We start from the raw sequence: 14,488 nt of genomic DNA, 5'->3' as shown, positions 1-14,488 counted from the left end.
TAGGGATTAGATATGCCTCCCTGGTCTCTGAAAAATTATCTTCTAGCATGTATCACCCAGCTCTTAAACCACTCCTGGTTTCACCTGTTTTTCTGTTCAGTTTACAATTCAGTTGATTCCTACATTCATGCTTTGCAGGTTCACTGGAGACTGGGGGAATGTTATGTATTGCACAGTATTTCTATAAATAATAATACCTTACCTAATGCTTATTATTATGGTGATTGCTATTTGCCAGGCATAGTTCTAAGTGTTTTACACATACTAATTCATTTTAATTTTTACAACATTCCTATGTTGTTCTTTGATGCTGTCCAGATGGCCCAGACTCATGGTGATCACATGCAAAACGGGATCGGACTATTGTGATCCACAATGGCTGATTTTCAGAAGTAGATTGCCAGACCTTTCTTCCTAGTTTGTCTTTACTCTGGAAGCACTGTGGAAATCTGTTCAGCGTTATAGCAACATTTAAACCTCCACTGCCAGACTGCACTTGAGTTTATTGGCTGGGAATAATATCCCTATACTCAGGCAATTATAAGGAGCCCTGATGGTGCAGTGGTTAAGTGCTCGGCTGCTAACCGAAAGTGGTCAGTGGTTCAACCCACCAGCCATGCTGAGGCAGAAAGATGTAGCAATCTGCTTCCATAAAGATTACAGCACTGGAAACCCTATGGGGCAGTTCTACTCTGTCCTATAGGGTCAGTATGAGTTGGAATCGACTCAACGACACACAACAACATCGGGTAGGCAATAATATTATCTCAGTCGTACGAGGGGTAACCTGAGGTATAACTTGCCCTTGGTCTCAAAGCTAGTAACTTCTAAATCTGGGATCAGATTCTAAACCCAGGTAGTCTAGCTCCAGAATCCTTATCCTTCACCACTATACTACTCTGCCTCTCAGTGAGAAGCATTACATCTGACATCGTATAGCTGGAGATGGTGGGAGTGGTGGCAGGCATTTCCAGGGTTTGCTGATTTTGCAGCTCAATGAAGGCATCAGGGACCCAGGCTCTTTCTATCATTCCTTTCTGCTGTCTTCAGAAAGGAAGAGGATATAACTTTTCTTATAGAAAAAATCCTATATGTGTGTGTATGTTTGAAGAGTTTCTGTTTGTGGGAGCAAAGGGACCAAGAGAGCAGGTGGAATAACATGAAAAGCAAAAAGTAGAGAAAGAGGTGCAATTGCTGTTATAACTGAGTACCCCCAAGCAACCCATTCTTTTGGATCAATCTCTCCTGTCATATTAAAATAACTTACTTCTCCACCTTATATAACCAGAGAAAGTCCAGACCTTCACAAGCATTTCTGAGGATTTGCTGAGCACGTCCAATGTTGCTGATTACTTCCTGCTCCAAGTGGCTGTGCTGATCACTTAAAAAAAAAAAAAAAAAAAGCTTTATTGAAATATAATTTACATGCCATAAAATTCATCTTTTTAAAGTGTACAATTCGATAGTTTTTAGTATATTTACAGAGTTGTGCAACCATCACCACTATCTAATTTTAAAACATTTTCATCACCCTAAAAGGAAACCCTGGAATCAATAGCAACCGCTCCGTGTTTCTCCCCAGTCCCCTAGCCCTAAGAAACCACTAGTCTACTTTCTGTCCCATGGATTTGCCTATTCTGGACTGATCACTTTTGCTATCTTGAAATTGCTTTTTCAGACTGCTGTTCCTAAACCACTCCTGTACTATTTTTGTTTATTAATTTTTTTACCTGAGGTATTGCTAATACAAAGCTGACACTGGGATGCAGCTGACCAAATGTACTTAAGATTTGAAGCTACCTATCATAGGGCATTTCAATGCAGAAAAGGAAAACTCAAAAGTCAGTATCAGAAGACCCTGCTCTTGGAGCCTCTGAGGGATCCTTTCTCTCCTTGGGCCTTTCCTGCTGCCACGCGCTGTGCTGTCTCTCATAACTGTCTCTTTCCCATAGTCGCCCTTAAGCTAGATTCAATGCCCTCAGCTCCTCATTTTCTCAGTATTTTTCCTCAAGAAATAATCAGAAGGGCTGTAACAGTATTCTCCAAAACAAAGGGCAATCATTCTCCAAGGTGAATTCTGCCCCACTTCTTATAATGCAAGTAGCCCTGGTGGCACAGTGGTTAAGTGCTCAGCTCTAACTGAAAGGTTGGTGGCCTCCCTTCGGGAGAAAGATGTGGCAATCTGCTTCCATAAAGATGACAGTCTTGTAAACCCTATGGGGCAGTTCTACCCTGTCCTGTAAGGTCGCTATTAGTCAGAATCAACTTGATGTCAGCAGGTTTCCTATAATGTGGAGAAAGCCATTTTTATTCAAACATCACTCCCTTTTCTGTCCCACTACACTAAACTCATAGAAAGTTATTCTAAAAAATTTCATAACTAATGCAAAGTTGGTTTTCTGTACACCTATAATTTCCTCCCTCCTTCTCTCGTTCTTCCTTGCTCTCAGAAGTCCAAATTTGTTCAGGTATAAGCACCAATGTGTTGGGGAAAGAGGACCTTCCCCCTAGTGGATGAATTACCATTTTGCTAAACCAATGAGGGCGGGCCCATATCTCTTTGGGTGGGCCTGTGACCCAGCTCTAGCAAATGAGATTAATAGAGTTTAAATTTTATAATTAATTTTACTTCATAAACAAAATATACTTGAAAAGCAAAACATTTTTTCCCATTGCAATACCAATTTTCATCCAACCGTCCAGCCACCATTTAATCATTAATTCAACATTTATTAAGTACACACTATACTAATTTGTGAAACCCTGGTGGCACAGTGGTTAAGAACTTGGTTGTTAACCAAAAGGTCAGCAGTTTGAATCCATCAGCCACTCCTTGGAAACTGTATGGGGCAGTTCTACTCTGTCTTATATGGTCACTATAAGTTGGAATTGACTCGACAGCAATGGGTTTTTTAATATTAATTTATGAACAGCTTGTTGCTTCCTTTTACTATTTTCTTTATAGTAAATGTAGTCAGTGATTTTATTTAAATGTAGGATTGCTTCCAAAAGGGCTAGTTTGATGATAAAGACTAGTCAAACATTCTTTGAAAGGGCAATATGAACTCTAAGGTTTATCTTCTGAAGTTGATCTGAATGACTAAGCTGGACTATGTTTCCCATATTCACCAAGATTTTAAAAAAGGAACCAGATTGCTCACAAGTGGGCACGTCCATACAATCTCTGTGGAAAACAAATGGAAAATAAAAAATGCACCTATTATTTGATCCAGCAATTCATTGTAGTAATTTATCCTAGAAATGTAATTGCTCACGGACCAAACAATGTATGTAAAAAGACTGAAGCATTATTTGCTATACCAAAAACTGCAAAAATCCTGAATTTCTATCTAAAGGATACTGGTTAATTAATTTATGATACAGCAAAGCAATAGAATACCTGCAGCCATTTAGAAAGAATGAGACAACATTCTGTTTGGAGGTGATCTTCAAAATATGTTAAGGACAAGTGTGTGGCATGGAATAGTACATTTTATATATTATGATGTGTGAAAAAAAGGGAAGGTGCACTTTTATATGCATAGAATATCTCTGGAAGGCTAAACAAGGAATTGGTAATAATGGTTGTCACTAAGGAGGGGAATCGGATGGTTGTGATATCGGGGTAAGAGGGAAACATGTTGTGGATCCTTTTGTACATTTTGGATTTTGTATCCTGTGAATTATCTGTTCAAAATCAAAATAATAATTTAAAAAGATGGTGATATTCCAACAGGAGAAGAAAAAAAGCCTGTTTGTCTCCCAAGTTTCTCTTTCCATAGGTTCTTGAAAAATAGTGTTGCTTGTTTGCTGCTGTTGATGATGATAATGACAACCTACTAATAAAGACCCCAATATGGAATCCTTGATATTCCACCAAATGTATAGAGAATAAATAGATAAAATTGCAAGGAAAAAATTAAAAATGTGTGGTTGTCCTGTATAAGATTTTGTTTGAGGCGAGTATCTTTGGTGGAAACTGTGCCTGCCCCCTGACATTCCTTCTTCCTTCCATGCCTCTCTCCTTGCTCCTGGAAATGGCCGGTGATCTCTGGTGTTCCTTGGCTTGTAGGTGACTCCAATCTCTGCCCCCATCTTCACACGGCTGTCTTGCCTGTATGTGTCTCTTCTCTTTTATAAGGGCACTACTCATACTAGGACCCACCCTCCTCCAGTATGACCTCATGTTAACCAGTAACATTTTTAAAGACCCTATTTCCAAACAAGCTTACATTCACAGGTATGGAGATTAGGACTTCAGCTTATCTTTTTGGGGAGAAAAAATTCCATCCATAAGAGCACCTACACTTACAGATCTTTGAGCAGTGGACCAAATATCTTGCTTTTTGTTTGGCTAATTGGCTTCATGCAGTCAGTGTGTGTGTGTGTGTGTGTGTGTGTCTTTGTATGGAAGATCTCTTAATGAATGAGAGGTGCTGTTGGTCTAGGGGCTGGCTTCCTTACAATTGTGGTGTCTAGAGTGCTAATCTACTATGCAATTTAATATAACACCAACAGTTGTAAATCTCTGCTGTGTAGCACTCCAGCCCTGGATTAGCGGGAGTTAATATAGGTCATGGCTGAAATTCAAAAGTCCAAGATGTATGTGGAGTGCTTTCACACTGATTGCCCAGCTCCCAGAGGGCTACCATTCTTTCTTATTAATAATTGCTATGCCCAGTTACCCTTTAAGCAGTCCATAATAAGCAACCCAGTTCAAACTGCTAGCTCCCTGTTTTCCCTTATGGAATAGTGTTCAATTTTCAGATGAATTGTGCAGGCAAATAGAGAAAAGTTTTACATTTTGCAATTCACCTAGTGGCTGTCTTCCAAAATCTGCAATATGTTTTATAAACATTATTACTGCCTTGGTAAGGAGCCATTTCTGTAGGCACTTACTGTCATTACAATGGCATAAAGGGAAATTCACTTTGCTTAATATTACCTAAGCCTTCCAGAGAGCTGCTGTAATCATCGGATGGCACTACCGTTTTCAGATGATGAACGGCTTTGTAAGCAAATCCCACCCTCTTTAATCCCATAACCATATGAGGGAAATGATGGTGGAAAGGGAGACAGTAGGGCAGACAGTACGCCTCACAAAGCCAGGCATTCCGCCTGTCTTATCTGCCCGCCTACTTCCCAGTGCCCAGCATTGTGCCTGCAACTTGGTCTAACACTTAATAAATTTTTGTTGACTGACTGACCAAAGAAATCAAAGTCATGAAATCAAAGTACAACTTCCATTTTCGAAATCAGCTGGAAACCACTATTATAAGCTCCTTTGAAGATGGCCTGATAGGTAAGCCTGATTTCCCTACAGTACCATTCTTGGAAAATAAAATGCTATGAATTGAATCTGCTGGATAAAGAACAGGCTATGCAGTCTCTGCATAAAAGGCAGAGAAGCAGGATGGCTTGGTGCAGTCTGCTTGGAGGTCTGCTAGCAAGAAGAGCACTTGCTGCTGGCGCCCAAGGCTCCCTGCAGTCAGGGATGAGGAAACTCAATCCAATAAAAATGTCCATAAAGAAACTTTTTTTTTGGCTAGGATGCTTGTCTTGAAAAATAACATAGAACATTGTTAACAGTTCAGACAGGAAAAGGTAGAAATAGGTCAGACAAAAAATGAAGGGTGAAGTTGTCTTGGCCTTTCTTTAATATTTTGAACAGTGTTTGAAATAACTCTTGGCAGATGAACAAATTGTTCTGTATTTTGGAGTTAATATCTGTACCAGGATATCTGTCATTCCTCTGGGGTGGTGATCAATATAACTAATAAGCAGGAAATGACTATACTGTGCTCATTGAAGGCCAGCAGTCTCCCTAATGGAACTGCTCGGTAGAAGATATCCCAGTCACCTCCGAGTTGGAGAAATGTGAGTCTTAATAGAATAGTTAGCAACCACTAAGTTGTTGTTGTTAGCTGTTGTTTGGTTAGCTCAGACTCATGGCGACCTGTGTATACTCAAATGAAACACTGCCCTGTCCTGTGCCATCTTCATGCTTGTTGGTATGTTTGAATCCTTTGCTGCAGCTATTGCCACTGAGTTATCACTGAGTTATCTTAGCTAGACATGTCTGAGGATAATGCAAAGAAAAGGAGAGGCAGCAAGAAAGTGAATCAAGTCAGTGAAGGGAAGAAGCAGCCATAGAAAGGGGTGAATGAGGTGAAAAGGAGGGAGCTTTTCTAAGGAGAGCAGAAGAGTTTGCTGGTGTTGGAAGCGGACCAGTGACCCTGATGATGTCTAAGATGACTTCTAGGACATCAGTGCTATGGGGTGCGTATTTTAGGGCTAACACAATCTAAGTCACATCCAAGAGCACCACTGTTAAAAAGGTATATATATATTGTTCAAGGTATCATTTTAGAATCCAATAGTTCTGAGCTCAGGAAGAATCTTAAATTTAATGTTCAGTAAGAAAAGTTAAGGAGGTCTTTCCTTGGAGAAGACAGCTGACTAATTGCTGAAATAGGAACCAAATCGAGTTATCAAGTCCTCTAGTTAAGTCAGCAGGAAGTTAGAGCTGTATGAAGAACTCGGGAAGCCATGAGCATATGCTGTGCAGCAGGTTCCCATTCTTAACCAGAGTGGCCCCAATTTTCCTTTTTGAAATTTGGGATGATTAAAGAGCTTCAGGATTTTTAAAAAAATGAGAATGATTAATGCATATGGTTTTTTTTTTTTAAGTTTAATTTGTGAAAATCTAACAAAAGAAATAAATGTTTTGCTTTACAGAAGTTCTCTAAACAGAGTTCCTTTGAATAGGAAGTTACCGTGTTTGAAGAGCCCATTCAACTTTCTCCAGCCTACTTAGAAGTGTCAACCTCAACATCAGGACTTTCACCCTGTATTGTATTTATTTATTTACATTTGTGATTTGTGTCCACACTAGCTTGAGCTGCCAGGGAGCAGGGCTTGGGTTTGTGCATCTTCGTATCCCTACTGATGATGATTTCTATCACTTAGGTGGCGCAAACAGTTTTTGCTCGACTGCTAACTAAAGGTTGGCAGTTTGAACCCACCCAGTGGTACCACAGAAGTATGGCTTGGCGATCTGCTTCTGTCAAGATTAAAACCAAAAAAACCCAAACCCGATGCCGTTGAGTCAATTCTGACTCATAGCGAACCCACAGCCAAGAAAACCCTAGGGAACAGTTGTTGCCATGAGTCGGAAGCCGCTTGACAACCACCAACAACAGGCATTTTGTAAGTGCTTACTGAATGCATAAATCCTCTCTGGTGCATTTAAAACATGTTTTGGTTCATTAAGACTATTTTCCTGAACTAAACCAAATTTCAAAAACTACGTTCATCATGAAAATCAAAGAAACCCTCCCAATAAAGGGATTCACAGGCCTTCAGTGGCACACCTTAAAAAAAGGTGATGCATTGTAAATATTCTCTGAATTTCCTGCAATTGTATTGTCAAAATATTAAACCAAATGATAGCACAGACAGCTGGCTAATTCTCTTTTTAGTAAGTTGGCTATTAATCTCTTACTGACAGACTATCTTGTCTTGAAACCTAGGCAAGTTATTATTATATAAGCTGGATAATTAGGGACAAAAACTTTGTTTTGTTTTGCTTTGTTTTCGGATTCAGTAATGGAAAAAGATCCTTGGGGAGACTAGCAAAGCGGAACTAGGCAGTGGAGGAAGAGTCTAGCTACCTAAGCATTGTTAATGTGGCTTTCTGTTCAATGGAGTACTTCTGTGTGGCTGATGATGTGTTCAAATGCCTACCCGAGCATGTTATTAGATCTGGATGAACAGCAAGAGCTGTTATTTTTGCTGACTTAACTTTGAGGATTCTCCAAAAGCTGGAAGTACTTCATTTAAATCCCCCAAACTTTTAATTAGCAAACATTCCTAAGCAGGCTAGAGTTTCTCCTGATTGAACACTCCTGATTGAACACTCCTGATTGAAGGCTCGTAATATACAACATCAGGAGACAGATGTCGCAGTCTGCTTCCGTAAAGATCACAGCCTTGGAAACCCTGAGGGGCAGTTCTACTCTGTCCTTGTAGGGTCACTGTGAGTCAGAATCGACTCGATGGCCATGGGTTTTTTGCTAATATAAGACAGAGAAGTGCAATATACCGTACAAGATAATTATTTAAATAAGGTGCCCGATACTTGTGTTCAACAGACATCTTAATTAGCAAAACAGATATATGCATATTTTGCATTTGAAATACTTAATAGTATCACTATTCAAGATTTATAGACTGTCTTATCTGAGAAGGTCAGTGAGATGCCCCCACTGTTCATTTACATTCAGCCCTAAGTATCTTTTTTTTTTTTCTCCTTCTATTTATGTCGCTCTTAGTGCATTGCTTAAGAGGGGTGTTGCATTTTGCTGAGAGAATAATTTTCATTGTCAGATATGTAAAATGATGTTTTCCTGAGACTGTACAAATTGGTAGAGCTAACAGAATATAATTTAAAATGTTTTGTAGAGAAGCATTTAGCTTGTTTGTGATGGTTTTATTAACTGCTCATGGGGTGAAAAGTTTTATCTTTTCTAAGATGGATCAAAATTGGTTATGGTCCTCATCTGAAGCTATTATTAGAATTATGAAAGGAAAGGTGCTGATCACTCCGAGTGATACTCAACCGAATCAGATAGTTGATTTGTTTATTGTCTCCAAGAGTGGTCTGAATTTTCAAAATAATCTAGACTATCTTTTGAGTTTATACTACTACTGTGACAAATCAAAATCAGGTACTATGGTATATTCCTAAATAAAAAAAATATACACTAATACAGTCTATTAGGGTTTTTTCTTCTTGACCAACCATCCAATTAACAAATATTTATTAAGCACTACGTTGTATAAGGCATCTGAGCATAGAAAGAAGTATAAGATTTAGTTCCTGCTCTCAAGGAGCTCACATTCTCCTTGGGAAGATAAGATGCACACGGCAAATGACCCAAGAATCCAAGAGAGTATATAAGCCAGTATCAAAAGCAAAACAAAATAAAACAACAACAAAAAATAGACCTTTACTTTGCAAACTATAAACGTTTATCCCAAGGCAGAGAATAAAGTTAGTAACTATCACAGCTGGGCTCAATTATACTCCCTTAGTAAATCTGTAAGCTTGAAAGAAAGATTGGAGACACATAATCGGGAATGAAAGCTATTTTCCCACATTGAGTACAATTTAAATTGAGAGACAGGTAGCAAATGGAAGAAAAACTACTTCCCAAGAGATTATGGCTAGGTTTATCAAGACAACTCTTGGAAAGGGGACCAGTGACGGCCAAGCACATAATCAACTTGAAAAACATGGAGGAGGATTTGGGGACCACTTACTTTCAAGGAATCCCTGGCTGGCACAAATAGTTATCAACTACTAACTGAAAGGTTGGCGGTTTGAACCCACCCAGAGGTGCCTTGGAAGAAAGGTCTGGCTATCGGCTTCGGAAATGTTACAGCCTTGAAAACTCTATGGAGTGCAGTTCTACTCTGCAACACATGGGGTCGTCATGAGTCAGAATCCACTTGGCAGCAAAGTTTTTTTTCCTACTTACTTTCAAACACAAAATTTTTCATTGCTACGGAAAAAGGAAGGCAGGGAAAGTTATGGGGAGGGAAGCAGGCTGACTCAGAGAACTTAAGCAGGAATATTTCAGGTAACAAGCCACCAATAGTTTTAAAAATTCACAAGTCTCCATTAACTGAATTTCAAACACTTCTCTTTCGTGATCTGCTAATCAGGACAGTTTGACATTCTCCCAGGTGAAATAATTTAAGTAGAAACCGTGTGACATTATAATCAATTTAAACAGCTCTCTACCTACTTCGAGTTTGTCAAAGTGTTTTACAGTTAAAGCTATAATTAGCTAGCCCTTCTAAATTCACTGTGTGGTAGAGAGTTGAATTACCAAGTGAGCTTTATAACTGTGGAAACAAAGAACAAATAATTTGCAAGGAGCCGACCATTTAGGTGCTGGTTACATGGTGTGTTCACCTTGTGAAAATTCATCAGGCTAAGCACTTTCTGTGCACTATTTGTCATGTATGTTACCTACCAGTGAAAAGTTAAATTGATAAAAATATCTATTAAGAAACGTGATAGGAAGAGGGAAAACCTGGTGGCGCAGTGGTTGAGAGCTACGGCTGCTAACCAAAAGGTCGGCAGTTTGAATCCACCAGGCGCTCCTTGGAAACCTGATGGGGCAGTTCTACTCTGCCCTATAGGCTCGCTATGAGTCGGAATCCACTCGACGGCAACGCCTTTTTTTGGTTGGTTAGGAAGAGAAGAAAGAAAGATCTCCTTACCATACAAGCCCTTCTGAAACTACCAAGAAAGGGCATTTGTGTTTAGTGTGATGGGCCTTCGGCATGTTGAGCCAGTCACTTAACTAACTCAATTCCTCCTATACTGAAATTAGAGTTTGAAAATAATAAAACTGTGTGCTCAGGTGTGTAGAAGGGAGTTAAAGTGGCAAGAAGATAAATAGATGGATTTTCACATGGTTGTTTTACCAATGGGTTGCTTCTTCAATGGAACACTTGGGTCTTGACTACACCAAAGAGAGTAAGCAACTCTGTGATTGTAGCATCCCTATCCAAAGCTTTCATTTCACAGATCAGGAAATGGCTCCTAGAGGTAGAATTACCAGATAGTGCAGTGCTGGCTCTGTCACTCCCAGGACCTCAGTGTTTAGATTCAGATAGCTCTAGAACCAAATTCCAGCTCTGCTCTTGACCTACAGTGGGTCTGGGGCAAACCAGTGAACCTTTTTGACTCTTGGTTTCCTCAGTAGTTCAAAGGAGGATAATATCAAACTGTCCGTATTGTAGGACTGCTGGGATAATTAAAAAGCAAAAACAAACACACACACACATAGAAAGCTTGTGACATGTAGTAAGTATTCTATAAAGATTAATTCCTGTACCACACAGAGTATCATTTAAGTAAAAACAGAACATCATTCTTTTTTACTTAAAAATTCAGAATTAGATTAATCAAGGTTCTCACCGGGCAGGCAAAAGGAGATGGCACATTCTCAAAGGAAGCCTTAAGTCTCTGTCTCTCTTTCTCTGTCTGTCTCACACACATACACACACTACTTCCTTGACCTGGATCTCCTTCTATTTCCTGTCCCTTCTTTCTACTTGTCTTCCATATCAAACTTCTTGAAATTCAAGCTTGCAATGCTGTTTCTGCTTTTCCATCAGCCATTTAGTCTTCAGTCCTCTGTGATCTGGGTTCCCAGCAACCATTCTGCTAAAACTGTTCTGCCAAGATCTTCGAGGGTGTCATGCTTACAAAAGCCAAGTCCTTTCTTTAGCTTTATCTTAGTTTTCTTTTCTGTAGCATTTATTCCTGGTGATCAGTCTGTATCTCCAAAACACATTCCTCTCCTTGACTTTTACATTGCTTTCATGGTTTTCACTTGGCCCACCTGGTCACTCCTCAGTCTCTTTCTCAGGATCCCTTAAATGCCATTTTTCTCCAGGTCTCCATTTCTCTCTTTGGCCACCTAATCCCCACCTGTGACTTTTTATATCTCTATATCTGGATGACACCCAAATGTATCATTGTACCGTGCCTTGTCTCCTGAGCTCCAGATCTCTATATTCAATTGTCCATAGAATATTTCCATTGATTAAATTCATCTTACTTAAACAGGCCCACTATTGCCCCTCCCTCCACTTGCTCCTCCTCTGTGAGGCCCCCTATTCTTGAACCCTGAATCACACCACCATCAAGGCTGTTGCTTTTGCTGTTACTTACAACCTGCATCCAATATGTCAGCACGTTTGGTACACCCCTTTCTGATAAGTATCTCTTGAATTATATGTGTTTCTTTGTCCTCACACCCACTGCTCTAACCCTGCATTTGTCCTAGTTGGTTTTCCTGATTCGAGTCATTTGGGGAAGAAGTAATAGCACCACACTGATGCTGTTCATGCAAATCTGATTATTACCGTCTTAAAATGCTAGTAAGCTACAAATGGTTAATGTGTTCGGCTACTAACTGAAAGGTTGTCGGTTCGAGTCCATCCAGGGGCATCATGGAAGGAAGTCCTGGTGTTCTGCTCCCCAAAAATCAGCCATTGAAAACCTTATGGAGCACGGTTCTACTCTGACACATGTGGGGTTGCCATGGGTTGGAGTCAACTTGACAGCAACTGCTTTAATCATTTCCTATCTACTTCAGAATGAAGTACAAACTCCTAGTATGGTGTCCAAGGCCCTTCATGATTGGCCCTGTTTTCTTTTCCAAACTTAACTGTTCCACTCCACAGCTTGTGTCCTGGGGCTGTGCACATGCTGCTCACTTTGTCTATCTTTTCTTTCACCATGAACAATTCCTGCCCATCTCTCAAAACATTATCAGCTGCCACCTCCTCTGGGAAAGCTCCTCTCCCCCTCCACACCCTCTCCCAAGCTGGACCAGATGCCTGGCCCACAGCATCCTGCTCATGTCAGTAGACTTACCACTCTGTCTTGCCATTGTTTGTCTACTTGTCTAGCTTTCCCATTAAAGACAGGGAATGTGTTCTTTCATCCAGGGCGTAACATGAGGCCCACACATACCAGTCCCTCCACAAGCACAATTTGAGTGAATAATGATTTGGCTAGAGCTAGTCTGAGAGAGGAGTCCCTAGGTAGTACAAATGGTTAACACACTCAGCTGCCAACCAAAAGGTTGGAGGTTTGAGTTCATCCAGAAACACCTTGGAAGAAAGGCCTGGCCTTCTACTTCCAAAAAATCAGTCATTTAAAACTCTATGGAGCACAGTTCTCTGACGCACATGGGGTCACTATGGGTTAGAATCGACTAGGCAGCAACTGGTTAGTCTGAGGGACACTGGTGTGGCCGAGGAGGAGTCAGGAGGGGCGAATGTGTGTGAACTGGGTGGTATGTCAACACCTCCACAGTCTTGAACTAGCTCAAAACGAATTTAAATACAAAAATGAGAAGTTCATTTTTTTCTGATCCACCCACATTATCATTTCACTGCTACCTAGAAGACTAAAAACCATATAACTTTCTGTTGCTTGCATGACCGTGTCAAATGATCTGAAACATGTCATGTGTGAGCAGTCTCTCTTATGTGTCTGACACCCACAGGATCAGATTCCTCCCAACCTCTGCTTCCTCCTCCTTCACTCTTCTGAAGCACATTACATATTCCTGTGAGCTTTTTCATCCTGGAACAGTTCTCTGATGAAAACATCCCCTTTATCTTGTTCCAACCTCCCCCTCCTGCAATAAACCTTCACTGATAGAATAAAGTTGATGACTTTAAATATTCTGATAAAGTACCTAGAAAAGTGGCATAGAATGAGATTTAAATAATACACTTAAAAGAAAAACACAATTTTTTCTGAATCTTACTTTGGAAAAGCATCTAAGTAAAATATTTGGAATTTGAATGTAAATTGTAAAACAGAAAACAGAGTGCCCATTAGAATGAAATGGATGCTAACCAGGTTTCAACAATCCCACAGGAACAAAGATTTTTTTCTCTCTTTGAACTAAGGTAAATTCTAGTTATAATATGTTTTTACCCTCATCTGTTTTTTGCTGGAAATACTAGTATAGAGTAGAAGATAAAAATCCAAAGACAAATGATTAAATTTAATCATATCTGTATAAATTTAAGTCTCTGTATTGTTATTTTACATCAGAGTCTATAAAAACCAAAACCAAACCCATTGCTGGGGAGTCGATTCCGACTCATAGCAAGCCTGCAGGGCGGAATAGAACTGCCCCATAAGGTTTCCAAGGCTGCAAATCTTTATGGAAGCAGACTGCCACATCTTCTTCCCGCAGAGTTGCTGGTGGGTTTGAACCGCTGACCTTTTTTTTGGTTTGCAGCTGAGCACTTTAACCACTGCACCATCAGGACTTCTTCTTCAAAGTCTAGATCTCTTTAATTTACAATCAAAAGAATATTTACTCCACAACCTTGTGATGAAGGAAAATGGCTGAATTAAAAAGCAGTCATTGGTTGAGGGGAGTTTGTAATACTGAGGATATGTTGTAACTTTTGTGGAAATATCATTACAACCATTCATTTTGTCTAGGTGAGAGAAAACCTCTTACAGTTACTATTTAGTCACAGTCTTCCTCCATTTTTAGTGGGTATTTTACTAACAAAATAGGAATAAAAGGGTGATTATTCAAGTAAATGGCTTTTCACTGCTGATCGCCAAAGACGTAATTTTCTCTATAGGGTTAAGACCTCTTCAAATCTTTTCTTTTGTTTTCAGTAAACACAGCTTTTAATACCTCAGCTGCTGTAAGCAGGCCCCCAGTCAGTCATTCGTTGCTGCTGCTGCTGCTGCTGCTGCTGCTGCTGCTGCTGCTGCTGCTGTTGCTATTCAGACCACTTAACGAAAATCCAAACCCATTGCCGTGGAGTTGATTCTGACTCATAGCGACCCTATAGGACAGAGTAGAACTGCCCCATAGGGTTTCCAAGGAGTGGCTGGTGGATTCGAACTGCCAACCTT

General features: G+C 40.0%; 1 long non-coding RNA gene across 1 annotated transcript in view; it reads right to left on the bottom strand.

The window, feature by feature from the left end:
• LOC111820232 (uncharacterized) overlaps nt 1-14,488 on the bottom strand; it is a 31,776-nt gene that overhangs the window by 3,047 nt on the left and 14,241 nt on the right. The window contains exon 2 of the long non-coding RNA XR_002823786.1: nt 1,268-1,381. This is a non-coding gene — a long non-coding RNA (uncharacterized LOC111820232). The remainder of the gene's footprint in view (nt 1-1,267; nt 1,382-14,488) is intronic.

Source organism: Trichechus manatus, unplaced genomic scaffold (genome assembly GCF_000243295.1).
Source record: "Trichechus manatus latirostris isolate Lorelei unplaced genomic scaffold, TriManLat1.0 scaffold00002, whole genome shotgun sequence".
NCBI classification, from domain to species: Eukaryota; Metazoa; Chordata; class Mammalia; order Sirenia; family Trichechidae; genus Trichechus; species Trichechus manatus.
This window is presented reverse-complemented; position numbering and strand designations above follow the sequence as displayed.